At 52.2% G+C, this 27,597-nt stretch overlaps 30 non-coding genes across 30 annotated transcripts; 17 read left to right on the forward strand and 13 right to left on the reverse strand.

Moving 5' to 3' along the window:
* Nucleotides 1-760: 760 nt before the first annotated feature.
* Nucleotides 761-843, reverse strand: TRNAL-UAA (transfer RNA leucine (anticodon UAA)). Its single transcript has one exon. It is a non-coding gene; the product is annotated as a tRNA-Leu (tRNA).
* A 243-nt stretch (nt 844-1,086) lies between these two features.
* Nucleotides 1,087-1,158, forward strand: TRNAE-UUC (transfer RNA glutamic acid (anticodon UUC)). The gene has a single exon. It is a non-coding gene; the product is annotated as a tRNA-Glu (tRNA).
* A 618-nt stretch (nt 1,159-1,776) lies between these two features.
* On the forward strand, nt 1,777-1,848 carry TRNAE-CUC (transfer RNA glutamic acid (anticodon CUC)). The gene has a single exon. It is a non-coding gene; the product is annotated as a tRNA-Glu (tRNA).
* A 1,094-nt stretch (nt 1,849-2,942) lies between these two features.
* TRNAL-UAA (transfer RNA leucine (anticodon UAA)) lies at nt 2,943-3,025 on the reverse strand. The gene has a single exon. It is a non-coding gene; the product is annotated as a tRNA-Leu (tRNA).
* Nucleotides 3,026-3,268: 243 nt separating this feature from the next.
* Nucleotides 3,269-3,340, forward strand: TRNAE-UUC (transfer RNA glutamic acid (anticodon UUC)). The gene has a single exon. It is a non-coding gene; the product is annotated as a tRNA-Glu (tRNA).
* A 1,767-nt stretch (nt 3,341-5,107) lies between these two features.
* TRNAL-UAA (transfer RNA leucine (anticodon UAA)) lies at nt 5,108-5,190 on the reverse strand. The gene has a single exon. It is a non-coding gene; the product is annotated as a tRNA-Leu (tRNA).
* A 243-nt stretch (nt 5,191-5,433) lies between these two features.
* TRNAE-UUC (transfer RNA glutamic acid (anticodon UUC)) lies at nt 5,434-5,505 on the forward strand. The gene has a single exon. It is a non-coding gene; the product is annotated as a tRNA-Glu (tRNA).
* A 1,767-nt stretch (nt 5,506-7,272) lies between these two features.
* TRNAL-UAA (transfer RNA leucine (anticodon UAA)) lies at nt 7,273-7,355 on the reverse strand. The gene has a single exon. It is a non-coding gene; the product is annotated as a tRNA-Leu (tRNA).
* Nucleotides 7,356-7,598: 243 nt separating this feature from the next.
* On the forward strand, nt 7,599-7,670 carry TRNAE-UUC (transfer RNA glutamic acid (anticodon UUC)). The gene has a single exon. It is a non-coding gene; the product is annotated as a tRNA-Glu (tRNA).
* Nucleotides 7,671-9,437: 1,767 nt separating this feature from the next.
* Nucleotides 9,438-9,520, reverse strand: TRNAL-UAA (transfer RNA leucine (anticodon UAA)). Its single transcript has one exon. It is a non-coding gene; the product is annotated as a tRNA-Leu (tRNA).
* A 243-nt stretch (nt 9,521-9,763) lies between these two features.
* Nucleotides 9,764-9,835, forward strand: TRNAE-UUC (transfer RNA glutamic acid (anticodon UUC)). Its single transcript has one exon. It is a non-coding gene; the product is annotated as a tRNA-Glu (tRNA).
* A 618-nt stretch (nt 9,836-10,453) lies between these two features.
* On the forward strand, nt 10,454-10,525 carry TRNAE-CUC (transfer RNA glutamic acid (anticodon CUC)). Its single transcript has one exon. It is a non-coding gene; the product is annotated as a tRNA-Glu (tRNA).
* A 1,094-nt stretch (nt 10,526-11,619) lies between these two features.
* On the reverse strand, nt 11,620-11,702 carry TRNAL-UAA (transfer RNA leucine (anticodon UAA)). Its single transcript has one exon. It is a non-coding gene; the product is annotated as a tRNA-Leu (tRNA).
* A 243-nt stretch (nt 11,703-11,945) lies between these two features.
* On the forward strand, nt 11,946-12,017 carry TRNAE-UUC (transfer RNA glutamic acid (anticodon UUC)). The gene has a single exon. It is a non-coding gene; the product is annotated as a tRNA-Glu (tRNA).
* A 1,767-nt stretch (nt 12,018-13,784) lies between these two features.
* TRNAL-UAA (transfer RNA leucine (anticodon UAA)) lies at nt 13,785-13,867 on the reverse strand. Its single transcript has one exon. It is a non-coding gene; the product is annotated as a tRNA-Leu (tRNA).
* A 243-nt stretch (nt 13,868-14,110) lies between these two features.
* On the forward strand, nt 14,111-14,182 carry TRNAE-UUC (transfer RNA glutamic acid (anticodon UUC)). The gene has a single exon. It is a non-coding gene; the product is annotated as a tRNA-Glu (tRNA).
* Nucleotides 14,183-14,800: 618 nt separating this feature from the next.
* On the forward strand, nt 14,801-14,872 carry TRNAE-CUC (transfer RNA glutamic acid (anticodon CUC)). Its single transcript has one exon. It is a non-coding gene; the product is annotated as a tRNA-Glu (tRNA).
* A 1,094-nt stretch (nt 14,873-15,966) lies between these two features.
* On the reverse strand, nt 15,967-16,049 carry TRNAL-UAA (transfer RNA leucine (anticodon UAA)). Its single transcript has one exon. It is a non-coding gene; the product is annotated as a tRNA-Leu (tRNA).
* A 243-nt stretch (nt 16,050-16,292) lies between these two features.
* On the forward strand, nt 16,293-16,364 carry TRNAE-UUC (transfer RNA glutamic acid (anticodon UUC)). The gene has a single exon. It is a non-coding gene; the product is annotated as a tRNA-Glu (tRNA).
* Nucleotides 16,365-18,131: 1,767 nt separating this feature from the next.
* On the reverse strand, nt 18,132-18,214 carry TRNAL-UAA (transfer RNA leucine (anticodon UAA)). Its single transcript has one exon. It is a non-coding gene; the product is annotated as a tRNA-Leu (tRNA).
* Nucleotides 18,215-18,457: 243 nt separating this feature from the next.
* TRNAE-UUC (transfer RNA glutamic acid (anticodon UUC)) lies at nt 18,458-18,529 on the forward strand. The gene has a single exon. It is a non-coding gene; the product is annotated as a tRNA-Glu (tRNA).
* A 1,767-nt stretch (nt 18,530-20,296) lies between these two features.
* Nucleotides 20,297-20,379, reverse strand: TRNAL-UAA (transfer RNA leucine (anticodon UAA)). The gene has a single exon. It is a non-coding gene; the product is annotated as a tRNA-Leu (tRNA).
* A 243-nt stretch (nt 20,380-20,622) lies between these two features.
* On the forward strand, nt 20,623-20,694 carry TRNAE-UUC (transfer RNA glutamic acid (anticodon UUC)). Its single transcript has one exon. It is a non-coding gene; the product is annotated as a tRNA-Glu (tRNA).
* A 618-nt stretch (nt 20,695-21,312) lies between these two features.
* TRNAE-CUC (transfer RNA glutamic acid (anticodon CUC)) lies at nt 21,313-21,384 on the forward strand. The gene has a single exon. It is a non-coding gene; the product is annotated as a tRNA-Glu (tRNA).
* Nucleotides 21,385-22,478: 1,094 nt separating this feature from the next.
* On the reverse strand, nt 22,479-22,561 carry TRNAL-UAA (transfer RNA leucine (anticodon UAA)). Its single transcript has one exon. It is a non-coding gene; the product is annotated as a tRNA-Leu (tRNA).
* Nucleotides 22,562-22,804: 243 nt separating this feature from the next.
* Nucleotides 22,805-22,876, forward strand: TRNAE-UUC (transfer RNA glutamic acid (anticodon UUC)). Its single transcript has one exon. It is a non-coding gene; the product is annotated as a tRNA-Glu (tRNA).
* Nucleotides 22,877-24,643: 1,767 nt separating this feature from the next.
* On the reverse strand, nt 24,644-24,726 carry TRNAL-UAA (transfer RNA leucine (anticodon UAA)). Its single transcript has one exon. It is a non-coding gene; the product is annotated as a tRNA-Leu (tRNA).
* A 243-nt stretch (nt 24,727-24,969) lies between these two features.
* Nucleotides 24,970-25,041, forward strand: TRNAE-UUC (transfer RNA glutamic acid (anticodon UUC)). The gene has a single exon. It is a non-coding gene; the product is annotated as a tRNA-Glu (tRNA).
* Nucleotides 25,042-26,808: 1,767 nt separating this feature from the next.
* On the reverse strand, nt 26,809-26,891 carry TRNAL-UAA (transfer RNA leucine (anticodon UAA)). Its single transcript has one exon. It is a non-coding gene; the product is annotated as a tRNA-Leu (tRNA).
* Nucleotides 26,892-27,134: 243 nt separating this feature from the next.
* TRNAE-UUC (transfer RNA glutamic acid (anticodon UUC)) lies at nt 27,135-27,206 on the forward strand. Its single transcript has one exon. It is a non-coding gene; the product is annotated as a tRNA-Glu (tRNA).
* Nucleotides 27,207-27,597: the final 391 nt, after the last annotated feature.

Below are 27,597 nucleotides of genomic sequence, written 5' to 3' on the forward strand. Positions count from 1 at the left end.
GGGTAAGAAAAAGCTGAGCTGCACGTACGGAAAGCGGCAGAGGCCAGAGGCGGGGAGGGTGTGGCAAGGGCTGCCTGATTTGCATAGTGACCTGTTGCATCTTGGGAATGTACAGGCTTTGGAGCTTAACAGGTTCTGCAGGTGTCTGCCTGGCCTGAGAGATGCCTGTCTGGTGCTCCCCTCAGGACACACAGGCCTTCCATTCGAGCATGGAGGGTGAGGGACATGGGTCACCCTCATATACAGGGGTGTGGGCATGGGCAGGATAGGTTGTGGGGGACCCGTCAGGGCATTGCCCGTTTGGAAGCCCGTTCGGAAGGCGAGAGGAGGCGGGGCAGGAAACTCTGCTCAATTTCTTTCCCAGAGGCCTGTGGAGAACCCTTTGCACGTTTGGGCCAGCCGGGCCTGCATCAGCAGATCCTGCTCCACTGGGAAGGGAGAGCCTGTAGGCGTAAATCAAAAAAAGGGGAGAAATCTGCAAATTCTAGTGGCAGACCCATGTTGCCCAGGAAGCAATCAGTTTCTCCTGCTCCCTATAGTGGAAAAAGACATAGGAGGTGTATTTCTCTAGGCAGGGGCTCTGTGTAGATGGCACTTCATTGCTCTGGGAAGCATCCATGCTGGTAGAAGAGTAGCAGCAGACTCCACACCTGAGGCTTGAATGGGGACCGTTGGGGAGGGGCAGTGGGAGGCCGAGGAGGGCGGAGGAAAATGCTTTTCAAAAGCATCTGCACGTTCCTACAAACCTGCTGAAAACCCATACCAGGAATGGGGCTCGAGCCCATGCGGACAAACGTCCATTGGATCTTAAGTCCAACGCCTTAACCACTCGGCCACCCTGGTGAGACCCAAGGATTTACTTTCTTCAACTCCCTTTTTATGCTTGCTGCTGTAGCACCAGCTGTCCAGCAAGAGGTGATTGCAGAGTTAAAAGGCTTTTGCAGGAGGTTAAAAGTAATTGCTTATAACAAACACACTGTGTGACACCTAACTTTCTCCCACTCGGACTTTACCGTTAATTTTTATATTGGAGTTAGCTTAGTCACAATAAGGGGGTGAGCAAGGCAGGCACACTAGAGCATCTACTCCCTGGTGGTCTAGTGGCTAGGATTCGGCGCTTTCACCGCCGCGGCCCGGGTTCGATTCCCGGTCAGGGAAGATCCCTCTAAAGCATAGATTGCTTAATTTGTCTGTGTATCTTTTTTAAAAGAAGGTCTTTAAAAAGGCACCCCTCCCAATGGATGAAAGCGGAGGAATGGGGCTTGTTCTCCTGTGCCCCAGGTTGCTTTGCCCCCATTGACCTAAGCCACCTTTGTGCGCACGCAGTCCCCCACCCAGTCAGGTGCTCTATGTTGGCGTGAAGTGCAGTACCAGCTCAACAGAAAGGTAAATTGCTGGAAAACCCTGCTGTGATGCATACATCTACTTTGGAGCACTCTTCTCCTTTGCACTCTTGAATGGCTTAAGCGCAATGTATTCTTCCAGCAAGCTGAATAACGAGATAGGTGAGAGAAGGTGTACCAGCTGTCTGTGCGCCATCAGCAGCCACTAGGTGTCCCTCTTGGGTTTTCCCGGGGATCCTGATTGTGCAGGAATTCATCGGTTCAGTAGCAAGGGGGAGAGGATGGCCTGTGCCTGGAAGTGACAGGCAGTCTGGTGGCATCATGAGGATTAAGTTCCGATTCATATTTGCTGTAGAATAAAATATGTTTTCAGCCCCCATGAGCTTTGTCACTCGGAGAGCAGTGTATGAACTTTTGCTGCACGGCTCTGGGCTCCCTGGTGGTCTAGTGGTTAGGATTCGGCGCTCTCACCGCCGCGGCCCGGGTTCGATTCCCGGTCAGGGAAAAGTCCCTCTTCTGACCTTGAAAGCTTTTCCTTCCCGTAGGTCAGGGCTTCTCAAAATGAAGTTGCTTTTCTGACTCACAATTTGCCTAGCATGACGCAGTATCGCTCAAAATATGATTTTCGCAAGGTTCCTTTAGAGCTGCTTCCCATGGTGGGAGGCAAGGCTCTTGAGCAAGTGAGATCCTGTATTCCGAGGCGCGCTTCCTTTTGTAGGCTTCTGACCCCATGGCCTGTGGCAGGTAGTCCTCCTTTGACTGGGCCGCAGGCTTTGTCTCCAAATGGCGTCCTGGACCCACTGCAACCCACCTGTTTGCTAAAACGGAAGTCTGCCTCTGGGTAAGAAAAAGCTGAGCTGCACGTACGGAAAGCGGCAGAGGCCAGAGGCGGGGAGGGTGTGGCAAGGGCTGCCTGATTTGCATAGTGACCTGTTGCATCTTGGGAATGTACAGGCTTTGGAGCTTAACAGGTACTGCAGGTGTCTGCCTGGCCTGAGAGATGCCTGTCTGGTGCTCCCCTCAGGACACACAGGCCTTCCATTCGAGCATGGAGGGTGAGGGACATGGGTCACCCTCATATACAGGGGTGTGGGCATGGGCAGGATAGGTTGTGGGGGACCCGTCAGGGCATTGCCCGTTTGGAAGCCCGTTCGGAAGGCGAGAGGAGGCGGGGCAGGAAACTCTGCTCAATTTCTTTCCCAGAGGCCTGTGGAGAACCCTTTGCACGTTTGGGCCAGCCGGGCCTGCATCAGCAGATCCTGCTCCACTGGGAAGGGAGAGCCTGTAGGCGTAAATCAAAAAAAGGGGAGAAATCTGCAAATTCTAGTGGCAGACCCATGTTGCCCAGGAAGCAATCAGTTTCTCCTGCTCCCTATAGTGGAAAAAGACATAGGAGGTGTATTTCTCTAGGCAGGGGCTCTGTGTAGATGGCACTTCATTGCTCTGGGAAGCATCCATGCTGGTAGAAGAGTAGCAGCAGACTCCACACCTGAGGCTTGAATGGGGACCGTTGGGGAGGGGCAGTGGGAGGCCGAGGAGGGCGGAGGAAAATGCTTTTCAAAAGCATCTGCACGTTCCTACAAACCTGCTGAAAACCCATACCAGGAATGGGGCTCTAACCCATGCGGACAAACGTCCATTGGATCTTAAGTCCAACGCCTTAACCACTCGGCCACCCTGGTGAGACCCAAGGATTTACTTTCTTCAACTACCTTTTTATGCTTGCTGCTGTAGCACCAGCTGTCCAGCAAGAGGTGATTGCAGAGTTAAAAGGCTTTTGCAGGAGGTTAAAAGTAATTGCTTATAACAAACACACTGTGTGACACCTAACTTTCTCCCACTCGGACTTTACCGTTAATTTTTATATTGGAGTTAGCTTAGTCACAATAAGGGGGTGAGCAAGGCAGGCACACTAGAGCATCTACTCCCTGGTGGTCTAGTGGCTAGGATTCGGCGCTTTCACCGCCGTGGCCCCGGTTCGATTCCCGGTCAGGGAAGATCCCTCTAAAGCATAGATTGCTTAATTTGTCTGTGTATCTTTTTTAAAAGAAGGTCTTTAAAAAGGCACCCCTCCCAATAGATGAAAGCGGAGGAATGGGGCTTGTTCTCCTGTGCCCCAGGTTGCTTTGCCCCCATTGACCTAAGCCACCTTTGTGCGCACGCAGTCCCCCACCCAGTCAGGTGCTCTATGTTGGCGTGAAGTGCAGTACCAGCTCAACAGAAAGGTAAATTGCTGGAAAACCCTGCTGTGATGCATACATCTACTTTGGAGCACTCTTCTCCTTTGCACTCTTGAATCGCTTAAGCGCAATGTATTCTTCCAGCAAGCTGAATAACGAGATAGGTGAGAGAAGGTGTACCAGCTGTCTGTGCGCCATCAGCAGCCACTAGGTGTCCCTCTTGGGTTTTCCCGGGGATCCTGATTGTGCAGGAATTCATCGGTTCAGTAGCAAGGGGGAGAGGATGGCCTGTGCCTGGAAGTGACAGGCAGTCTGGTGGCATCATTAGGATTAAGTTCCGATTCATATTTGCTGTAGAATAAAATATGTTTTCAGCCCCCATGAGTTTTGTCACTCGGAGAGCAGTGTATGAACTGTTGCTGCACGGCTCTGGGCTCCCTGGTGGTCTAGTGGTTAGGATTCGGCGCTCTCACCGCCGCGGCCCGGGTTCGAGTCCCTCTTCTGACCTTGAAAGCTTTTCCTTCCCGTAGGTCAGGGCTTCTCAAAATGAAGTTGCTTTTCTGACTCACAATTTGCCTAGCATGACGCAGTATCGCTCAAAATATGATTTTCGCAAGGTTCCTTTAGAGCTGCTTCCCATGGTGGGAGGCAAGGCTCTTGAGCAAGTGAGATCCTGTATTCCGAGGCGCGCTTCCTTTTGTAGGCTTCTGACCCCATGGCCTGTGGCAGGTAGTCCTCCTTTGACTGGGCCGCAGGCTTTGTCTCCAAATGGCGTCCTGGACCCACTGCAACCCACCTGTTTGCTAAAACGGAAGTCTGCCTCTGGGTAAGAAAAAGCTGAGCTGCACGTACGGAAAGCGGCAGAGGCCAGAGGCGGGGAGGGTGTGGCAAGGGCTGCCTGATTTGCATAGTGACCTGTTGCATCTTGGGAATGTACAGGCTTTGGAGCTTAACAGGTTCTGCAGGTGTCTGCCTGGCCTGAGAGATGCCTGTCTGGTGCTCCCCTCAGGACACACAGGCCTTCCATTCGAGCATGGAGGGTGAGGGACATGGGTCACCCTCATATACAGGGGTGTGGGCATGGGCAGGATAGGTTGTGGGGGACCCGTCAGGGCATTGCCCGTTTGGAAGCCCGTTCGGAAGGCGAGAGGAGGCGGGGCAGGAAACTCTGCTCAATTTCTTTCCCAGAGGCCTGTGGAGAACCCTTTGCACGTTTGGGCCAGCCGGGCCTGCATCAGCAGATCCTGCTCCACTGGGAAGGGAGAGCCTGTAGGCGTAAATCAAAAAAAGGGGAGAAATCTGCAAATTCTAGTGGCAGACCCATGTTGCCCAGGAAGCAATCAGTTTCTCCTGCTCCCTATAGTGGAAAAAGACATAGGAGGTGTATTTCTCTAGGCAGGGGCTCTGTGTAGATGGCACTTCATTGCTCTGGGAAGCATCCATGCTGGTAGAAGAGTAGCAGCAGACTCCACACCTGAGGCTTGAATGGGGACCGTTGGGGAGGGGCAGTGGGAGGCCGAGGAGGGCGGAGGAAAATGCTTTTCAAAAGCATCTGCACGTTCCTACAAACCTGCTGAAAACCCATACCAGGAATGGGGCTCGAGCCCATGCGGACAAACGTCCATTGGATCTTAAGTCCAACGCCTTAACCACTCGGCCACCCTGGTGAGACCCAAGGATTTACTTTCTTCAACTCCCTTTTTATGCTTGCTGCTGTAGCACCAGCTGTCCAGCAAGAGGTGATTGCAGAGTTAAAAGGCTTTTGCAGGAGGTTAAAAGTAATTGCTTATAACAAACACACTGTGTGACACCTAACTTTCTCCCACTCGGACTTTACCGTTAATTTTTATATTGGAGTTAGCTTAGTCACAATAAGGGGGTGAGCAAGGCAGGCACACTAGAGCATCTACTCCCTGGTGGTCTAGTGGCTAGGATTCGGCGCTTTCACCGCCGTGGCCCCGGTTCGATTCCCGGTCAGGGAAGATCCCTCTAAAGCATAGATTGCTTAATTTGTCTGTGTATCTTTTTTAAAAGAAGGTCTTTAAAAAGGCACCCCTCCCAATAGATGAAAGCGGAGGAATGGGGCTTGTTCTCCTGTGCCCCAGGTTGCTTTGCCCCCATTGACCTAAGCCACCTTTGTGCGCACGCAGTCCCCCACCCAGTCAGGTGCTCTATGTTGGCGTGAAGTGCAGTACCAGCTCAACAGAAAGGTAAATTGCTGGAAAACCCTGCTGTGATGCATACATCTACTTTGGAGCACTCTTCTCCTTTGCACTCTTGAATCGCTTAAGCGCAATGTATTCTTCCAGCAAGCTGAATAACGAGATAGGTGAGAGAAGGTGTACCAGCTGTCTGTGCGCCATCAGCAGCCACTAGGTGTCCCTCTTGGGTTTTCCCGGGGATCCTGATTGTGCAGGAATTCATCGGTTCAGTAGCAAGGGGGAGAGGATGGCCTGTGCCTGGAAGTGACAGGCAGTCTGGTGGCATCATTAGGATTAAGTTCCGATTCATATTTGCTGTAGAATAAAATATGTTTTCAGCCCCCATGAGTTTTGTCACTCGGAGAGCAGTGTATGAACTGTTGCTGCACGGCTCTGGGCTCCCTGGTGGTCTAGTGGTTAGGATTCGGCGCTCTCACCGCCGCGGCCCGGGTTCGAGTCCCTCTTCTGACCTTGAAAGCTTTTCCTTCCCGTAGGTCAGGGCTTCTCAAAATGAAGTTGCTTTTCTGACTCACAATTTGCCTAGCATGACGCAGTATCGCTCAAAATATGATTTTCGCAAGGTTCCTTTAGAGCTGCTTCCCATGGTGGGAGGCAAGGCTCTTGAGCAAGTGAGATCCTGTATTCCGAGGCGCGCTTCCTTTTGTAGGCTTCTGACCCCATGGCCTGTGGCAGGTAGTCCTCCTTTGACTGGGCCGCAGGCTTTGTCTCCAAATGGCGTCCTGGACCCACTGCAACCCACCTGTTTGCTAAAACGGAAGTCTGCCTCTGGGTAAGAAAAAGCTGAGCTGCACGTACGGAAAGCGGCAGAGGCCAGAGGCGGGGAGGGTGTGGCAAGGGCTGCCTGATTTGCATAGTGACCTGTTGCATCTTGGGAATGTACAGGCTTTGGAGCTTAACAGGTTCTGCAGGTGTCTGCCTGGCCTGAGAGATGCCTGTCTGGTGCTCCCCTCAGGACACACAGGCCTTCCATTCGAGCATGGAGGGTGAGGGACATGGGTCACCCTCATATACAGGGGTGTGGGCATGGGCAGGATAGGTTGTGGGGGACCCGTCAGGGCATTGCCCGTTTGGAAGCCCGTTCGGAAGGCGAGAGGAGGCGGGGCAGGAAACTCTGCTCAATTTCTTTCCCAGAGGCCTGTGGAGAACCCTTTGCACGTTTGGGCCAGCCGGGCCTGCATCAGCAGATCCTGCTCCACTGGGAAGGGAGAGCCTGTAGGCGTAAATCAAAAAAAGGGGAGAAATCTGCAAATTCTAGTGGCAGACCCATGTTGCCCAGGAAGCAATCAGTTTCTCCTGCTCCCTATAGTGGAAAAAGACATAGGAGGTGTATTTCTCTAGGCAGGGGCTCTGTGTAGATGGCACTTCATTGCTCTGGGAAGCATCCATGCTGGTAGAAGAGTAGCAGCAGACTCCACACCTGAGGCTTGAATGGGGACCGTTGGGGAGGGGCAGTGGGAGGCCGAGGAGGGCGGAGGAAAATGCTTTTCAAAAGCATCTGCACGTTCCTACAAACCTGCTGAAAACCCATACCAGGAATGGGGCTCTAACCCATGCGGACAAACGTCCATTGGATCTTAAGTCCAACGCCTTAACCACTCGGCCACCCTGGTGAGACCCAAGGATTTACTTTCTTCAACTACCTTTTTATGCTTGCTGCTGTAGCACCAGCTGTCCAGCAAGAGGTGATTGCAGAGTTAAAAGGCTTTTGCAGGAGGTTAAAAGTAATTGCTTATAACAAACACACTGTGTGACACCTAACTTTCTCCCACTCGGACTTTACCGTTAATTTTTATATTGGAGTTAGCTTAGTCACAATAAGGGGGTGAGCAAGGCAGGCACACTAGAGCATCTACTCCCTGGTGGTCTAGTGGCTAGGATTCGGCGCTTTCACCGCCGTGGCCCCGGTTCGATTCCCGGTCAGGGAAGATCCCTCTAAAGCATAGATTGCTTAATTTGTCTGTGTATCTTTTTTAAAAGAAGGTCTTTAAAAAGGCACCCCTACCAATAGATGAAAGCGGAGGAATGGGGCTTGTTCTCCTGTGCCCCAGGTTGCTTTGCCCCCATTGACCTAAGCCACCTTTGTGCGCACGCAGTCCCCCACCCAGTCAGGTGCTCTATGTTGGCGTGAAGTGCAGTACCAGCTCAACAGAAAGGTAAATTGCTGGAAAACCCTGCTGTGATGCATACATCTACTTTGGAGCACTCTTCTCCTTTGCACTCTTGAATCGCTTAAGCGCAATGTATTCTTCCAGCAAGCTGAATAACGAGATAGGTGAGAGAAGGTGTACCAGCTGTCTGTGCGCCATCAGCAGCCACTAGGTGTCCCTCTTGGGTTTTCCCGGGGATCCTGATTGTGCAGGAATTCATCGGTTCAGTAGCAAGGGGGAGAGGATGGCCTGTGCCTGGAAGTGACAGGCAGTCTGGTGGCATCATTAGGATTAAGTTCCGATTCATATTTGCTGTAGAATAAAATATGTTTTCAGCCCCCATGAGTTTTGTCACTCGGAGAGCAGTGTATGAACTGTTGCTGCACGGCTCTGGGCTCCCTGGTGGTCTAGTGGTTAGGATTCGGCGCTCTCACCGCCGCGGCCCGGGTTCGAGTCCCTCTTCTGACCTTGAAAGCTTTTCCTTCCCGTAGGTCAGGGCTTCTCAAAATGAAGTTGCTTTTCTGACTCACAATTTGCCTAGCATGACGCAGTATCGCTCAAAATATGATTTTCGCAAGGTTCCTTTAGAGCTGCTTCCCATGGTGGGAGGCAAGGCTCTTGAGCAAGTGAGATCCTGTATTCCGAGGCGCGCTTCCTTTTGTAGGCTTCTGACCCCATGGCCTGTGGCAGGTAGTCCTCCTTTGACTGGGCCGCAGGCTTTGTCTCCAAATGGCGTCCTGGACCCACTGCAACCCACCTGTTTGCTAAAACGGAAGTCTGCCTCTGGGTAAGAAAAAGCTGAGCTGCACGTACGGAAAGCGGCAGAGGCCAGAGGCGGGGAGGGTGTGGCAAGGGCTGCCTGATTTGCATAGTGACCTGTTGCATCTTGGGAATGTACAGGCTTTGGAGCTTAACAGGTTCTGCAGGTGTCTGCCTGGCCTGAGAGATGCCTGTCTGGTGCTCCCCTCAGGACACACAGGCCTTCCATTCGAGCATGGAGGGTGAGGGACATGGGTCACCCTCATATACAGGGGTGTGGGCATGGGCAGGATAGGTTGTGGGGGACCCGTCAGGGCATTGCCCGTTTGGAAGCCCGTTCGGAAGGCGAGAGGAGGCGGGGCAGGAAACTCTGCTCAATTTCTTTCCCAGAGGCCTGTGGAGAACCCTTTGCACGTTTGGGCCAGCCGGGCCTGCATCAGCAGATCCTGCTCCACTGGGAAGGGAGAGCCTGTAGGCGTAAATCAAAAAAAGGGGAGAAATCTGCAAATTCTAGTGGCAGACCCATGTTGCCCAGGAAGCAATCAGTTTCTCCTGCTCCCTATAGTGGAAAAAGACATAGGAGGTGTATTTCTCTAGGCAGGGGCTCTGTGTAGATGGCACTTCATTGCTCTGGGAAGCATCCATGCTGGTAGAAGAGTAGCAGCAGACTCCACACCTGAGGCTTGAATGGGGACCGTTGGGGAGGGGCAGTGGGAGGCCGAGGAGGGCGGAGGAAAATGCTTTTCAAAAGCATCTGCACGTTCCTACAAACCTGCTGAAAACCCATACCAGGAATGGGGCTCGAGCCCATGCGGACAAACGTCCATTGGATCTTAAGTCCAACGCCTTAACCACTCGGCCACCCTGGTGAGACCCAAGGATTTACTTTCTTCAACTCCCTTTTTATGCTTGCTGCTGTAGCACCAGCTGTCCAGCAAGAGGTGATTGCAGAGTTAAAAGGCTTTTGCAGGAGGTTAAAAGTAATTGCTTATAACAAACACACTGTGTGACACCTAACTTTCTCCCACTCGGACTTTACCGTTAATTTTTATATTGGAGTTAGCTTAGTCACAATAAGGGGGTGAGCAAGGCAGGCACACTAGAGCATCTACTCCCTGGTGGTCTAGTGGCTAGGATTCGGCGCTTTCACCGCCGCGGCCCGGGTTCGATTCCCGGTCAGGGAAGATCCCTCTAAAGCATAGATTGCTTAATTTGTCTGTGTATCTTTTTTAAAAGAAGGTCTTTAAAAAGGCACCCCTCCCAATGGATGAAAGCGGAGGAATGGGGCTTGTTCTCCTGTGCCCCAGGTTGCTTTGCCCCCATTGACCTAAGCCACCTTTGTGCGCACGCAGTCCCCCACCCAGTCAGGTGCTCTATGTTGGCGTGAAGTGCAGTACCAGCTCAACAGAAAGGTAAATTGCTGGAAAACCCTGCTGTGATGCATACATCTACTTTGGAGCACTCTTCTCCTTTGCACTCTTGAATGGCTTAAGCGCAATGTATTCTTCCAGCAAGCTGAATAACGAGATAGGTGAGAGAAGGTGTACCAGCTGTCTGTGCGCCATCAGCAGCCACTAGGTGTCCCTCTTGGGTTTTCCCGGGGATCCTGATTGTGCAGGAATTCATCGGTTCAGTAGCAAGGGGGAGAGGATGGCCTGTGCCTGGAAGTGACAGGCAGTCTGGTGGCATCATGAGGATTAAGTTCCGATTCATATTTGCTGTAGAATAAAATATGTTTTCAGCCCCCATGAGCTTTGTCACTCGGAGAGCAGTGTATGAACTTTTGCTGCACGGCTCTGGGCTCCCTGGTGGTCTAGTGGTTAGGATTCGGCGCTCTCACCGCCGCGGCCCGGGTTCGATTCCCGGTCAGGGAAAAGTCCCTCTTCTGACCTTGAAAGCTTTTCCTTCCCGTAGGTCAGGGCTTCTCAAAATGAAGTTGCTTTTCTGACTCACAATTTGCCTAGCATGACGCAGTATCGCTCAAAATATGATTTTCGCAAGGTTCCTTTAGAGCTGCTTCCCATGGTGGGAGGCAAGGCTCTTGAGCAAGTGAGATCCTGTATTCCGAGGCGCGCTTCCTTTTGTAGGCTTCTGACCCCATGGCCTGTGGCAGGTAGTCCTCCTTTGACTGGGCCGCAGGCTTTGTCTCCAAATGGCGTCCTGGACCCACTGCAACCCACCTGTTTGCTAAAACGGAAGTCTGCCTCTGGGTAAGAAAAAGCTGAGCTGCACGTACGGAAAGCGGCAGAGGCCAGAGGCGGGGAGGGTGTGGCAAGGGCTGCCTGATTTGCATAGTGACCTGTTGCATCTTGGGAATGTACAGGCTTTGGAGCTTAACAGGTACTGCAGGTGTCTGCCTGGCCTGAGAGATGCCTGTCTGGTGCTCCCCTCAGGACACACAGGCCTTCCATTCGAGCATGGAGGGTGAGGGACATGGGTCACCCTCATATACAGGGGTGTGGGCATGGGCAGGATAGGTTGTGGGGGACCCGTCAGGGCATTGCCCGTTTGGAAGCCCGTTCGGAAGGCGAGAGGAGGCGGGGCAGGAAACTCTGCTCAATTTCTTTCCCAGAGGCCTGTGGAGAACCCTTTGCACGTTTGGGCCAGCCGGGCCTGCATCAGCAGATCCTGCTCCACTGGGAAGGGAGAGCCTGTAGGCGTAAATCAAAAAAAGGGGAGAAATCTGCAAATTCTAGTGGCAGACCCATGTTGCCCAGGAAGCAATCAGTTTCTCCTGCTCCCTATAGTGGAAAAAGACATAGGAGGTGTATTTCTCTAGGCAGGGGCTCTGTGTAGATGGCACTTCATTGCTCTGGGAAGCATCCATGCTGGTAGAAGAGTAGCAGCAGACTCCACACCTGAGGCTTGAATGGGGACCGTTGGGGAGGGGCAGTGGGAGGCCGAGGAGGGCGGAGGAAAATGCTTTTCAAAAGCATCTGCACGTTCCTACAAACCTGCTGAAAACCCATACCAGGAATGGGGCTCTAACCCATGCGGACAAACGTCCATTGGATCTTAAGTCCAACGCCTTAACCACTCGGCCACCCTGGTGAGACCCAAGGATTTACTTTCTTCAACTACCTTTTTATGCTTGCTGCTGTAGCACCAGCTGTCCAGCAAGAGGTGATTGCAGAGTTAAAAGGCTTTTGCAGGAGGTTAAAAGTAATTGCTTATAACAAACACACTGTGTGACACCTAACTTTCTCCCACTCGGACTTTACCGTTAATTTTTATATTGGAGTTAGCTTAGTCACAATAAGGGGGTGAGCAAGGCAGGCACACTAGAGCATCTACTCCCTGGTGGTCTAGTGGCTAGGATTCGGCGCTTTCACCGCCGTGGCCCCGGTTCGATTCCCGGTCAGGGAAGATCCCTCTAAAGCATAGATTGCTTAATTTGTCTGTGTATCTTTTTTAAAAGAAGGTCTTTAAAAAGGCACCCCTCCCAATAGATGAAAGCGGAGGAATGGGGCTTGTTCTCCTGTGCCCCAGGTTGCTTTGCCCCCATTGACCTAAGCCACCTTTGTGCGCACGCAGTCCCCCACCCAGTCAGGTGCTCTATGTTGGCGTGAAGTGCAGTACCAGCTCAACAGAAAGGTAAATTGCTGGAAAACCCTGCTGTGATGCATACATCTACTTTGGAGCACTCTTCTCCTTTGCACTCTTGAATCGCTTAAGCGCAATGTATTCTTCCAGCAAGCTGAATAACGAGATAGGTGAGAGAAGGTGTACCAGCTGTCTGTGCGCCATCAGCAGCCACTAGGTGTCCCTCTTGGGTTTTCCCGGGGATCCTGATTGTGCAGGAATTCATCGGTTCAGTAGCAAGGGGGAGAGGATGGCCTGTGCCTGGAAGTGACAGGCAGTCTGGTGGCATCATTAGGATTAAGTTCCGATTCATATTTGCTGTAGAATAAAATATGTTTTCAGCCCCCATGAGTTTTGTCACTCGGAGAGCAGTGTATGAACTGTTGCTGCACGGCTCTGGGCTCCCTGGTGGTCTAGTGGTTAGGATTCGGCGCTCTCACCGCCGCGGCCCGGGTTCGAGTCCCTCTTCTGACCTTGAAAGCTTTTCCTTCCCGTAGGTCAGGGCTTCTCAAAATGAAGTTGCTTTTCTGACTCACAATTTGCCTAGCATGACGCAGTATCGCTCAAAATATGATTTTCGCAAGGTTCCTTTAGAGCTGCTTCCCATGGTGGGAGGCAAGGCTCTTGAGCAAGTGAGATCCTGTATTCCGAGGCGCGCTTCCTTTTGTAGGCTTCTGACCCCATGGCCTGTGGCAGGTAGTCCTCCTTTGACTGGGCCGCAGGCTTTGTCTCCAAATGGCGTCCTGGACCCACTGCAACCCACCTGTTTGCTAAAACGGAAGTCTGCCTCTGGGTAAGAAAAAGCTGAGCTGCACGTACGGAAAGCGGCAGAGGCCAGAGGCGGGGAGGGTGTGGCAAGGGCTGCCTGATTTGCATAGTGACCTGTTGCATCTTGGGAATGTACAGGCTTTGGAGCTTAACAGGTTCTGCAGGTGTCTGCCTGGCCTGAGAGATGCCTGTCTGGTGCTCCCCTCAGGACACACAGGCCTTCCATTCGAGCATGGAGGGTGAGGGACATGGGTCACCCTCATATACAGGGGTGTGGGCATGGGCAGGATAGGTTGTGGGGGACCCGTCAGGGCATTGCCCGTTTGGAAGCCCGTTCGGAAGGCGAGAGGAGGCGGGGCAGGAAACTCTGCTCAATTTCTTTCCCAGAGGCCTGTGGAGAACCCTTTGCACGTTTGGGCCAGCCGGGCCTGCATCAGCAGATCCTGCTCCACTGGGAAGGGAGAGCCTGTAGGCGTAAATCAAAAAAAGGGGAGAAATCTGCAAATTCTAGTGGCAGACCCATGTTGCCCAGGAAGCAATCAGTTTCTCCTGCTCCCTATAGTGGAAAAAGACATAGGAGGTGTATTTCTCTAGGCAGGGGCTCTGTGTAGATGGCACTTCATTGCTCTGGGAAGCATCCATGCTGGTAGAAGAGTAGCAGCAGACTCCACACCTGAGGCTTGAATGGGGACCGTTGGGGAGGGGCAGTGGGAGGCCGAGGAGGGCGGAGGAAAATGCTTTTCAAAAGCATCTGCACGTTCCTACAAACCTGCTGAAAACCCATACCAGGAATGGGGCTCGAGCCCATGCGGACAAACGTCCATTGGATCTTAAGTCCAACGCCTTAACCACTCGGCCACCCTGGTGAGACCCAAGGATTTACTTTCTTCAACTCCCTTTTTATGCTTGCTGCTGTAGCACCAGCTGTCCAGCAAGAGGTGATTGCAGAGTTAAAAGGCTTTTGCAGGAGGTTAAAAGTAATTGCTTATAACAAACACACTGTGTGACACCTAACTTTCTCCCACTCGGACTTTACCGTTAATTTTTATATTGGAGTTAGCTTAGTCACAATAAGGGGGTGAGCAAGGCAGGCACACTAGAGCATCTACTCCCTGGTGGTCTAGTGGCTAGGATTCGGCGCTTTCACCGCCGCGGCCCGGGTTCGATTCCCGGTCAGGGAAGATCCCTCTAAAGCATAGATTGCTTAATTTGTCTGTGTATCTTTTTTAAAAGAAGGTCTTTAAAAAGGCACCCCTCCCAATGGATGAAAGCGGAGGAATGGGGCTTGTTCTCCTGTGCCCCAGGTTGCTTTGCCCCCATTGACCTAAGCCACCTTTGTGCGCACGCAGTCCCCCACCCAGTCAGGTGCTCTATGTTGGCGTGAAGTGCAGTACCAGCTCAACAGAAAGGTAAATTGCTGGAAAACCCTGCTGTGATGCATACATCTACTTTGGAGCACTCTTCTCCTTTGCACTCTTGAATGGCTTAAGCGCAATGTATTCTTCCAGCAAGCTGAATAACGAGATAGGTGAGAGAAGGTGTACCAGCTGTCTGTGCGCCATCAGCAGCCACTAGGTGTCCCTCTTGGGTTTTCCCGGGGATCCTGATTGTGCAGGAATTCATCGGTTCAGTAGCAAGGGGGAGAGGATGGCCTGTGCCTGGAAGTGACAGGCAGTCTGGTGGCATCATGAGGATTAAGTTCCGATTCATATTTGCTGTAGAATAAAATATGTTTTCAGCCCCCATGAGCTTTGTCACTCGGAGAGCAGTGTATGAACTTTTGCTGCACGGCTCTGGGCTCCCTGGTGGTCTAGTGGTTAGGATTCGGCGCTCTCACCGCCGCGGCCCGGGTTCGATTCCCGGTCAGGGAAAAGTCCCTCTTCTGACCTTGAAAGCTTTTCCTTCCCGTAGGTCAGGGCTTCTCAAAATGAAGTTGCTTTTCTGACTCACAATTTGCCTAGCATGACGCAGTATCGCTCAAAATATGATTTTCGCAAGGTTCCTTTAGAGCTGCTTCCCATGGTGGGAGGCAAGGCTCTTGAGCAAGTGAGATCCTGTATTCCGAGGCGCGCTTCCTTTTGTAGGCTTCTGACCCCATGGCCTGTGGCAGGTAGTCCTCCTTTGACTGGGCCGCAGGCTTTGTCTCCAAATGGCGTCCTGGACCCACTGCAACCCACCTGTTTGCTAAAACGGAAGTCTGCCTCTGGGTAAGAAAAAGCTGAGCTGCACGTACGGAAAGCGGCAGAGGCCAGAGGCGGGGAGGGTGTGGCAAGGGCTGCCTGATTTGCATAGTGACCTGTTGCATCTTGGGAATGTACAGGCTTTGGAGCTTAACAGGTACTGCAGGTGTCTGCCTGGCCTGAGAGATGCCTGTCTGGTGCTCCCCTCAGGACACACAGGCCTTCCATTCGAGCATGGAGGGTGAGGGACATGGGTCACCCTCATATACAGGGGTGTGGGCATGGGCAGGATAGGTTGTGGGGGACCCGTCAGGGCATTGCCCGTTTGGAAGCCCGTTCGGAAGGCGAGAGGAGGCGGGGCAGGAAACTCTGCTCAATTTCTTTCCCAGAGGCCTGTGGAGAACCCTTTGCACGTTTGGGCCAGCCGGGCCTGCATCAGCAGATCCTGCTCCACTGGGAAGGGAGAGCCTGTAGGCGTAAATCAAAAAAAGGGGAGAAATCTGCAAATTCTAGTGGCAGACCCATGTTGCCCAGGAAGCAATCAGTTTCTCCTGCTCCCTATAGTGGAAAAAGACATAGGAGGTGTATTTCTCTAGGCAGGGGCTCTGTGTAGATGGCACTTCATTGCTCTGGGAAGCATCCATGCTGGTAGAAGAGTAGCAGCAGACTCCACACCTGAGGCTTGAATGGGGACCGTTGGGGAGGGGCAGTGGGAGGCCGAGGAGGGCGGAGGAAAATGCTTTTCAAAAGCATCTGCACGTTCCTACAAACCTGCTGAAAACCCATACCAGGAATGGGGCTCTAACCCATGCGGACAAACGTCCATTGGATCTTAAGTCCAACGCCTTAACCACTCAGCCACCCTGGTGAGACCCAAGGATTTACTTTCTTCAACTACCTTTTTATGCTTGCTGCTGTAGCACCAGCTGTCCAGCAAGAGGTGATTGCAGAGTTAAAAGGCTTTTGCAGGAGGTTAAAAGTAATTGCTTATAACAAACACACTGTGTGACACCTAACTTTCTCCCACTCGGACTTTACCGTTAATTTTTATATTGGAGTTAGCTTAGTCACAATAAGGGGGTGAGCAAGGCAGGCACACTAGAGCATCTACTCCCTGGTGGTCTAGTGGCTAGGATTCGGCGCTTTCACCGCCGTGGCCCCGGTTCGATTCCCGGTCAGGGAAGATCCCTCTAAAGCATAGATTGCTTAATTTGTCTGTGTATCTTTTTTAAAAGAAGGTCTTTAAAAAGGCACCCCTCCCAATAGATGAAAGCGGAGGAATGGGGCTTGTTCTCCTGTGCCCCAGGTTGCTTTGCCCCCATTGACCTAAGCCACCTTTGTGCGCACGCAGTCCCCCACCCAGTCAGGTGCTCTATGTTGGCGTGAAGTGCAGTACCAGCTCAACAGAAAGGTAAATTGCTGGAAAACCCTGCTGTGATGCATACATCTACTTTGGAGCACTCTTCTCCTTTGCACTCTTGAATCGCTTAAGCGCAATGTATTCTTCCAGCAAGCTGAATAACGAGATAGGTGAGAGAAGGTGTACCAGCTGTCTGTGCGCCATCAGCAGCCACTAGGTGTCCCTCTTGGGTTTTCCCGGGGATCCTGATTGTGCAGGAATTCATCGGTTCAGTAGCAAGGGGGAGAGGATGGCCTGTGCCTGGAAGTGACAGGCAGTCTGGTGGCATCATTAGGATTAAGTTCCGATTCATATTTGCTGTAGAATAAAATATGTTTTCAGCCCCCATGAGTTTTGTCACTCGGAGAGCAGTGTATGAACTGTTGCTGCACGGCTCTGGGCTCCCTGGTGGTCTAGTGGTTAGGATTCGGCGCTCTCACCGCCGCGGCCCGGGTTCGAGTCCCTCTTCTGACCTTGAAAGCTTTTCCTTCCCGTAGGTCAGGGCTTCTCAAAATGAAGTTGCTTTTCTGACTCACAATTTGCCTAGCATGACGCAGTATCGCTCAAAATATGATTTTCGCAAGGTTCCTTTAGAGCTGCTTCCCATGGTGGGAGGCAAGGCTCTTGAGCAAGTGAGATCCTGTATTCCGAGGCGCGCTTCCTTTTGTAGGCTTCTGACCCCATGGCCTGTGGCAGGTAGTCCTCCTTTGACTGGGCCGCAGGCTTTGTCTCCAAATGGCGTCCTGGACCCACTGCAACCCACCTGTTTGCTAAAACGGAAGTCTGCCTCTGGGTAAGAAAAAGCTGAGCTGCACGTACGGAAAGCGGCAGAGGCCAGAGGCGGGGAGGGTGTGGCAAGGGCTGCCTGATTTGCATAGTGACCTGTTGCATCTTGGGAATGTACAGGCTTTGGAGCTTAACAGGTTCTGCAGGTGTCTGCCTGGCCTGAGAGATGCCTGTCTGGTGCTCCCCTCAGGACACACAGGCCTTCCATTCGAGCATGGAGGGTGAGGGACATGGGTCACCCTCATATACAGGGGTGTGGGCATGGGCAGGATAGGTTGTGGGGGACCCGTCAGGGCATTGCCCGTTTGGAAGCCCGTTCGGAAGGCGAGAGGAGGCGGGGCAGGAAACTCTGCTCAATTTCTTTCCCAGAGGCCTGTGGAGAACCCTTTGCACGTTTGGGCCAGCCGGGCCTGCATCAGCAGATCCTGCTCCACTGGGAAGGGAGAGCCTGTAGGCGTAAATCAAAAAAAGGGGAGAAATCTGCAAATTCTAGTGGCAGACCCATGTTGCCCAGGAAGCAATCAGTTTCTCCTGCTCCCTATAGTGGAAAAAGACATAGGAGGTGTATTTCTCTAGGCAGGGGCTCTGTGTAGATGGCACTTCATTGCTCTGGGAAGCATCCATGCTGGTAGAAGAGTAGCAGCAGACTCCACACCTGAGGCTTGAATGGGGACCGTTGGGGAGGGGCAGTGGGAGGCCGAGGAGGGCGGAGGAAAATGCTTTTCAAAAGCATCTGCACGTTCCTACAAACCTGCTGAAAACCCATACCAGGAATGGGGCTCTAACCCATGCGGACAAACGTCCATTGGATCTTAAGTCCAACGCCTTAACCACTCGGCCACCCTGGTGAGACCCAAGGATTTACTTTCTTCAACTACCTTTTTATGCTTGCTGCTGTAGCACCAGCTGTCCAGCAAGAGGTGATTGCAGAGTTAAAAGGCTTTTGCAGGAGGTTAAAAGTAATTGCTTATAACAAACACACTGTGTGACACCTAACTTTCTCCCACTCGGACTTTACCGTTAATTTTTATATTGGAGTTAGCTTAGTCACAATAAGGGGGTGAGCAAGGCAGGCACACTAGAGCATCTACTCCCTGGTGGTCTAGTGGCTAGGATTCGGCGCTTTCACCGCCGTGGCCCCGGTTCGATTCCCGGTCAGGGAAGATCCCTCTAAAGCATAGATTGCTTAATTTGTCTGTGTATCTTTTTTAAAAGAAGGTCTTTAAAAAGGCACCCCTACCAATAGATGAAAGCGGAGGAATGGGGCTTGTTCTCCTGTGCCCCAGGTTGCTTTGCCCCCATTGACCTAAGCCACCTTTGTGCGCACGCAGTCCCCCACCCAGTCAGGTGCTCTATGTTGGCGTGAAGTGCAGTACCAGCTCAACAGAAAGGTAAATTGCTGGAAAACCCTGCTGTGATGCATACATCTACTTTGGAGCACTCTTCTCCTTTGCACTCTTGAATCGCTTAAGCGCAATGTATTCTTCCAGCAAGCTGAATAACGAGATAGGTGAGAGAAGGTGTACCAGCTGTCTGTGCGCCATCAGCAGCCACTAGGTGTCCCTCTTGGGTTTTCCCGGGGATCCTGATTGTGCAGGAATTCATCGGTTCAGTAGCAAGGGGGAGAGGATGGCCTGTGCCTGGAAGTGACAGGCAGTCTGGTGGCATCATTAGGATTAAGTTCCGATTCATATTTGCTGTAGAATAAAATATGTTTTCAGCCCCCATGAGTTTTGTCACTCGGAGAGCAGTGTATGAACTGTTGCTGCACGGCTCTGGGCTCCCTGGTGGTCTAGTGGTTAGGATTCGGCGCTCTCACCGCCGCGGCCCGGGTTCGAGTCCCTCTTCTGACCTTGAAAGCTTTTCCTTCCCGTAGGTCAGGGCTTCTCAAAATGAAGTTGCTTTTCTGACTCACAATTTGCCTAGCATGACGCAGTATCGCTCAAAATATGATTTTCGCAAGGTTCCTTTAGAGCTGCTTCCCATGGTGGGAGGCAAGGCTCTTGAGCAAGTGAGATCCTGTATTCCGAGGCGCGCTTCCTTTTGTAGGCTTCTGACCCCATGGCCTGTGGCAGGTAGTCCTCCTTTGACTGGGCCGCAGGCTTTGTCTCCAAATGGCGTCCTGGACCCACTGCAACCCACCTGTTTGCTAAAACGGAAGTCTGCCTCTGGGTAAGAAAAAGCTGAGCTGCACGTACGGAAAGCGGCAGAGGCCAGAGGCGGGGAGGGTGTGGCAAGGGCTGCCTGATTTGCATAGTGACCTGTTGCATCTTGGGAATGTACAGGCTTTGGAGCTTAACAGGTTCTGCAGGTGTCTGCCTGGCCTGAGAGATGCCTGTCTGGTGCTCCCCTCAGGACACACAGGCCTTCCATTCGAGCATGGAGGGTGAGGGACATGGGTCACCCTCATATACAGGGGTGTGGGCATGGGCAGGATAGGTTGTGGGGGACCCGTCAGGGCATTGCCCGTTTGGAAGCCCGTTCGGAAGGCGAGAGGAGGCGGGGCAGGAAACTCTGCTCAATTTCTTTCCCAGAGGCCTGTGGAGAACCCTTTGCACGTTTGGGCCAGCCGGGCCTGCATCAGCAGATCCTGCTCCACTGGGAAGGGAGAGCCTGTAGGCGTAAATCAAAAAAAGGGGAGAAATCTGCAAATTCTAGTGGCAGACCCATGTTGCCCAGGAAGCAATCAGTTTCTCCTGCTCCCTATAGTGGAAAAAGACATAGGAGGTGTATTTCTCTAGGCAGGGGCTCTGTGTAGATGGCACTTCATTGCTCTGGGAAGCATCCATGCTGGTAGAAGAGTAGCAGCAGACTCCACACCTGAGGCTTGAATGGGGACCGTTGGGGAGGGGCAGTGGGAGGCCGAGGAGGGCGGAGGAAAATGCTTTTCAAAAGCATCTGCACGTTCCTACAAACCTGCTGAAAACCCATACCAGGAATGGGGCTCGAGCCCATGCGGACAAACGTCCATTGGATCTTAAGTCCAACGCCTTAACCACTCGGCCACCCTGGTGAGACCCAAGGATTTACTTTCTTCAACTCCCTTTTTATGCTTGCTGCTGTAGCACCAGCTGTCCAGCAAGAGGTGATTGCAGAGTTAAAAGGCTTTTGCAGGAGGTTAAAAGTAATTGCTTATAACAAACACACTGTGTGACACCTAACTTTCTCCCACTCGGACTTTACCGTTAATTTTTATATTGGAGTTAGCTTAGTCACAATAAGGGGGTGAGCAAGGCAGGCACACTAGAGCATCTACTCCCTGGTGGTCTAGTGGCTAGGATTCGGCGCTTTCACCGCCGCGGCCCGGGTTCGATTCCCGGTCAGGGAAGATCCCTCTAAAGCATAGATTGCTTAATTTGTCTGTGTATCTTTTTTAAAAGAAGGTCTTTAAAAAGGCACCCCTCCCAATGGATGAAAGCGGAGGAATGGGGCTTGTTCTCCTGTGCCCCAGGTTGCTTTGCCCCCATTGACCTAAGCCACCTTTGTGCGCACGCAGTCCCCCACCCAGTCAGGTGCTCTATGTTGGCGTGAAGTGCAGTACCAGCTCAACAGAAAGGTAAATTGCTGGAAAACCCTGCTGTGATGCATACATCTACTTTGGAGCACTCTTCTCCTTTGCACTCTTGAATGGCTTAAGCGCAATGTATTCTTCCAGCAAGCTGAATAACGAGATAGGTGAGAGAAGGTGTACCAGCTGTCTGTGCGCCATCAGCAGCCACTAGGTGTCCCTCTTGGGTTTTCCCGGGGATCCTGATTGTGCAGGAATTCATCGGTTCAGTAGCAAGGGGGAGAGGATGGCCTGTGCCTGGAAGTGACAGGCAGTCTGGTGGCATCATGAGGATTAAGTTCCGATTCATATTTGCTGTAGAATAAAATATGTTTTCAGCCCCCATGAGCTTTGTCACTCGGAGAGCAGTGTATGAACTTTTGCTGCACGGCTCTGGGCTCCCTGGTGGTCTAGTGGTTAGGATTCGGCGCTCTCACCGCCGCGGCCCGGGTTCGATTCCCGGTCAGGGAAAAGTCCCTCTTCTGACCTTGAAAGCTTTTCCTTCCCGTAGGTCAGGGCTTCTCAAAATGAAGTTGCTTTTCTGACTCACAATTTGCCTAGCATGACGCAGTATCGCTCAAAATATGATTTTCGCAAGGTTCCTTTAGAGCTGCTTCCCATGGTGGGAGGCAAGGCTCTTGAGCAAGTGAGATCCTGTATTCCGAGGCGCGCTTCCTTTTGTAGGCTTCTGACCCCATGGCCTGTGGCAGGTAGTCCTCCTTTGACTGGGCCGCAGGCTTTGTCTCCAAATGGCGTCCTGGACCCACTGCAACCCACCTGTTTGCTAAAACGGAAGTCTGCCTCTGGGTAAGAAAAAGCTGAGCTGCACGTACGGAAAGCGGCAGAGGCCAGAGGCGGGGAGGGTGTGGCAAGGGCTGCCTGATTTGCATAGTGACCTGTTGCATCTTGGGAATGTACAGGCTTTGGAGCTTAACAGGTACTGCAGGTGTCTGCCTGGCCTGAGAGATGCCTGTCTGGTGCTCCCCTCAGGACACACAGGCCTTCCATTCGAGCATGGAGGGTGAGGGACATGGGTCACCCTCATATACAGGGGTGTGGGCATGGGCAGGATAGGTTGTGGGGGACCCGTCAGGGCATTGCCCGTTTGGAAGCCCGTTCGGAAGGCGAGAGGAGGCGGGGCAGGAAACTCTGCTCAATTTCTTTCCCAGAGGCCTGTGGAGAACCCTTTGCACGTTTGGGCCAGCCGGGCCTGCATCAGCAGATCCTGCTCCACTGGGAAGGGAGAGCCTGTAGGCGTAAATCAAAAAAAGGGGAGAAATCTGCAAATTCTAGTGGCAGACCCATGTTGCCCAGGAAGCAATCAGTTTCTCCTGCTCCCTATAGTGGAAAAAGACATAGGAGGTGTATTTCTCTAGGCAGGGGCTCTGTGTAGATGGCACTTCATTGCTCTGGGAAGCATCCATGCTGGTAGAAGAGTAGCAGCAGACTCCACACCTGAGGCTTGAATGGGGACCGTTGGGGAGGGGCAGTGGGAGGCCGAGGAGGGCGGAGGAAAATGCTTTTCAAAAGCATCTGCACGTTCCTACAAACCTGCTGAAAACCCATACCAGGAATGGGGCTCTAACCCATGCGGACAAACGTCCATTGGATCTTAAGTCCAACGCCTTAACCACTCGGCCACCCTGGTGAGACCCAAGGATTTACTTTCTTCAACTACCTTTTTATGCTTGCTGCTGTAGCACCAGCTGTCCAGCAAGAGGTGATTGCAGAGTTAAAAGGCTTTTGCAGGAGGTTAAAAGTAATTGCTTATAACAAACACACTGTGTGACACCTAACTTTCTCCCACTCGGACTTTACCGTTAATTTTTATATTGGAGTTAGCTTAGTCACAATAAGGGGGTGAGCAAGGCAGGCACACTAGAGCATCTACTCCCTGGTGGTCTAGTGGCTAGGATTCGGCGCTTTCACCGCCGTGGCCCCGGTTCGATTCCCGGTCAGGGAAGATCCCTCTAAAGCATAGATTGCTTAATTTGTCTGTGTATCTTTTTTAAAAGAAGGTCTTTAAAAAGGCACCCCTCCCAATAGATGAAAGCGGAGGAATGGGGCTTGTTCTCCTGTGCCCCAGGTTGCTTTGCCCCCATTGACCTAAGCCACCTTTGTGCGCACGCAGTCCCCCACCCAGTCAGGTGCTCTATGTTGGCGTGAAGTGCAGTACCAGCTCAACAGAAAGGTAAATTGCTGGAAAACCCTGCTGTGATGCATACATCTACTTTGGAGCACTCTTCTCCTTTGCACTCTTGAATCGCTTAAGCGCAATGTATTCTTCCAGCAAGCTGAATAACGAGATAGGTGAGAGAAGGTGTACCAGCTGTCTGTGCGCCATCAGCAGCCACTAGGTGTCCCTCTTGGGTTTTCCCGGGGATCCTGATTGTGCAGGAATTCATCGGTTCAGTAGCAAGGGGGAGAGGATGGCCTGTGCCTGGAAGTGACAGGCAGTCTGGTGGCATCATTAGGATTAAGTTCCGATTCATATTTGCTGTAGAATAAAATATGTTTTCAGCCCCCATGAGTTTTGTCACTCGGAGAGCAGTGTATGAACTGTTGCTGCACGGCTCTGGGCTCCCTGGTGGTCTAGTGGTTAGGATTCGGCGCTCTCACCGCCGCGGCCCGGGTTCGAGTCCCTCTTCTGACCTTGAAAGCTTTTCCTTCCCGTAGGTCAGGGCTTCTCAAAATGAAGTTGCTTTTCTGACTCACAATTTGCCTAGCATGACGCAGTATCGCTCAAAATATGATTTTCGCAAGGTTCCTTTAGAGCTGCTTCCCATGGTGGGAGGCAAGGCTCTTGAGCAAGTGAGATCCTGTATTCCGAGGCGCGCTTCCTTTTGTAGGCTTCTGACCCCATGGCCTGTGGCAGGTAGTCCTCCTTTGACTGGGCCGCAGGCTTTGTCTCCAAATGGCGTCCTGGACCCACTGCAACCCACCTGTTTGCTAAAACGGAAGTCTGCCTCTGGGTAAGAAAAAGCTGAGCTGCACGTACGGAAAGCGGCAGAGGCCAGAGGCGGGGAGGGTGTGGCAAGGGCTGCCTGATTTGCATAGTGACCTGTTGCATCTTGGGAATGTACAGGCTTTGGAGCTTAACAGGTTCTGCAGGTGTCTGCCTGGCCTGAGAGATGCCTGTCTGGTGCTCCCCTCAGGACACACAGGCCTTCCATTCGAGCATGGAGGGTGAGGGACATGGGTCACCCTCATATACAGGGGTGTGGGCATGGGCAGGATAGGTTGTGGGGGACCCGTCAGGGCATTGCCCGTTTGGAAGCCCGTTCGGAAGGCGAGAGGAGGCGGGGCAGGAAACTCTGCTCAATTTCTTTCCCAGAGGCCTGTGGAGAACCCTTTGCACGTTTGGGCCAGCCGGGCCTGCATCAGCAGATCCTGCTCCACTGGGAAGGGAGAGCCTGTAGGCGTAAATCAAAAAAAGGGGAGAAATCTGCAAATTCTAGTGGCAGACCCATGTTGCCCAGGAAGCAATCAGTTTCTCCTGCTCCCTATAGTGGAAAAAGACATAGGAGGTGTATTTCTCTAGGCAGGGGCTCTGTGTAGATGGCACTTCATTGCTCTGGGAAGCATCCATGCTGGTAGAAGAGTAGCAGCAGACTCCACACCTGAGGCTTGAATGGGGACCGTTGGGGAGGGGCAGTGGGAGGCCGAGGAGGGCGGAGGAAAATGCTTTTCAAAAGCATCTGCACGTTCCTACAAACCTGCTGAAAACCCATACCAGGAATGGGGCTCTAACCCATGCGGACAAACGTCCATTGGATCTTAAGTCCAACGCCTTAACCACTCAGCCACCCTGGTGAGACCCAAGGATTTACTTTCTTCAACTACCTTTTTATGCTTGCTGCTGTAGCACCAGCTGTCCAGCAAGAGGTGATTGCAGAGTTAAAAGGCTTTTGCAGGAGGTTAAAAGTAATTGCTTATAACAAACACACTGTGTGACACCTAACTTTCTCCCACTCGGACTTTACCGTTAATTTTTATATTGGAGTTAGCTTAGTCACAATAAGGGGGTGAGCAAGGCAGGCACACTAGAGCATCTACTCCCTGGTGGTCTAGTGGCTAGGATTCGGCGCTTTCACCGCCGTGGCCCCGGTTCGATTCCCGGTCAGGGAAGATCCCTCTAAAGCATAGATTGCTTAATTTGTCTGTGTATCTTTTTTAAAAGAAGGTCTTTAAAAAGGCACCCCTCCCAATAGATGAAAGCGGAGGAATGGGGCTTGTTCTCCTGTGCCCCAGGTTGCTTTGCCCCCATTGACCTAAGCCACCTTTGTGCGCACGCAGTCCCCCACCCAGTCAGGTGCTCTATGTTGGCGTGAAGTGCAGTACCAGCTCAACAGAAAGGTAAATTGCTGGAAAACCCTGCTGTGATGCATACATCTACTTTGGAGCACTCTTCTCCTTTGCACTCTTGAATCGCTTAAGCGCAATGTATTCTTCCAGCAAGCTGAATAACGAGATAGGTGAGAGAAGGTGTACCAGCTGTCTGTGCGCCATCAGCAGCCACTAGGTGTCCCTCTTGGGTTTTCCCGGGGATCCTGATTGTGCAGGAATTCATCGGTTCAGTAGCAAGGGGGAGAGGATGGCCTGTGCCTGGAAGTGACAGGCAGTCTGGTGGCATCATTAGGATTAAGTTCCGATTCATATTTGCTGTAGAATAAAATATGTTTTCAGCCCCCATGAGTTTTGTCACTCGGAGAGCAGTGTATGAACTGTTGCTGCACGGCTCTGGGCTCCCTGGTGGTCTAGTGGTTAGGATTCGGCGCTCTCACCGCCGCGGCCCGGGTTCGAGTCCCTCTTCTGACCTTGAAAGCTTTTCCTTCCCGTAGGTCAGGGCTTCTCAAAATGAAGTTGCTTTTCTGACTCACAATTTGCCTAGCATGACGCAGTATCGCTCAAAATATGATTTTCGCAAGGTTCCTTTAGAGCTGCTTCCCATGGTGGGAGGCAAGGCTCTTGAGCAAGTGAGATCCTGTATTCCGAGGCGCGCTTCCTTTTGTAGGCTTCTGACCCCATGGCCTGTGGCAGGTAGTCCTCCTTTGACTGGGCCGCAGGCTTTGTCTCCAAATGGCGTCCTGGACCCACTGCAACCCACCTGTTTGCTAAAACGGAAGTCTGCCTCTGGGTAAGAAAAAGCTGAGCTGCACGTACGGAAAGCGGCAGAGGCCAGAGGCGGGGAGGGTGTGGCAAGGGCTGCCTGATTTGCATAGTGACCTGTTGCATCTTGGGAATGTACAGGCTTTGGAGCTTAACAGGTTCTGCAGGTGTCTGCCTGGCCTGAGAGATGCCTGTCTGGTGCTCCCCTCAGGACACACAGGCCTTCCATTCGAGCATGGAGGGTGAGGGACATGGGTCACCCTCATATACAGGGGTGTGGGCATGGGCAGGATAGGTTGTGGGGGACCCGTCAGGGCATTGCCCGTTTGGAAGCCCGTTCGGAAGGCGAGAGGAGGCGGGGCAGGAAACTCTGCTCAATTTCTTTCCCAGAGGCCTGTGGAGAACCCTTTGCACGTTTGGGCCAGCCGGGCCTGCATCAGCAGATCCTGCTCCACTGGGAAGGGAGAGCCTGTAGGCGTAAATCAAAAAAAGGGGAGAAATCTGCAAATTCTAGTGGCAGACCCATGTTGCCCAGGAAGCAATCAGTTTCTCCTGCTCCCTATAGTGGAAAAAGACATAGGAGGTGTATTTCTCTAGGCAGGGGCTCTGTGTAGATGGCACTTCATTGCTCTGGGAAGCATCCATGCTGGTAGAAGAGTAGCAGCAGACTCCACACCTGAGGCTTGAATGGGGACCGTTGGGGAGGGGCAGTGGGAGGCCGAGGAGGGCGGAGGAAAATGCTTTTCAAAAGCATCTGCACGTTCCTACAAACCTGCTGAAAACCCATACCAGGAATGGGGCTCTAACCCATGCGGACAAACGTCCATTGGATCTTAAGTCCAACGCCTTAACCACTCGGCCACCCTGGTGAGACCCAAGGATTTACTTTCTTCAACTACCTTTTTATGCTTGCTGCTGTAGCACCAGCTGTCCAGCAAGAGGTGATTGCAGAGTTAAAAGGCTTTTGCAGGAGGTTAAAAGTAATTGCTTATAACAAACACACTGTGTGACACCTAACTTTCTCCCACTCGGACTTTACCGTTAATTTTTATATTGGAGTTAGCTTAGTCACAATAAGGGGGTGAGCAAGGCAGGCACACTAGAGCATCTACTCCCTGGTGGTCTAGTGGCTAGGATTCGGCGCTTTCACCGCCGTGGCCCCGGTTCGATTCCCGGTCAGGGAAGATCCCTCTAAAGCATAGATTGCTTAATTTGTCTGTGTATCTTTTTTAAAAGAAGGTCTTTAAAAAGGCACCCCTCCCAATAGATGAAAGCGGAGGAATGGGGCTTGTTCTCCTGTGCCCCAGGTTGCTTTGCCCCCATTGACCTAAGCCACCTTTGTGCGCACGCAGTCCCCCACCCAGTCAGGTGCTCTATGTTGGCGTGAAGTGCAGTACCAGCTCAACAGAAAGGTAAATTGCTGGAAAACCCTGCTGTGATGCATACATCTACTTTGGAGCACTCTTCTCCTTTGCACTCTTGAATCGCTTAAGCGCAATGTATTCTTCCAGCAAGCTGAATAACGAGATAGGTGAGAGAAGGTGTACCAGCTGTCTGTGCGCCATCAGCAGCCAC

The sequence above is a fragment of the Lissotriton vulgaris genome, chromosome 4_1 (genome assembly GCF_964263255.1).
Source record: "Lissotriton vulgaris chromosome 4_1, aLisVul1.2, whole genome shotgun sequence".
NCBI classification, from domain to species: Eukaryota; Metazoa; Chordata; class Amphibia; order Caudata; family Salamandridae; genus Lissotriton; species Lissotriton vulgaris.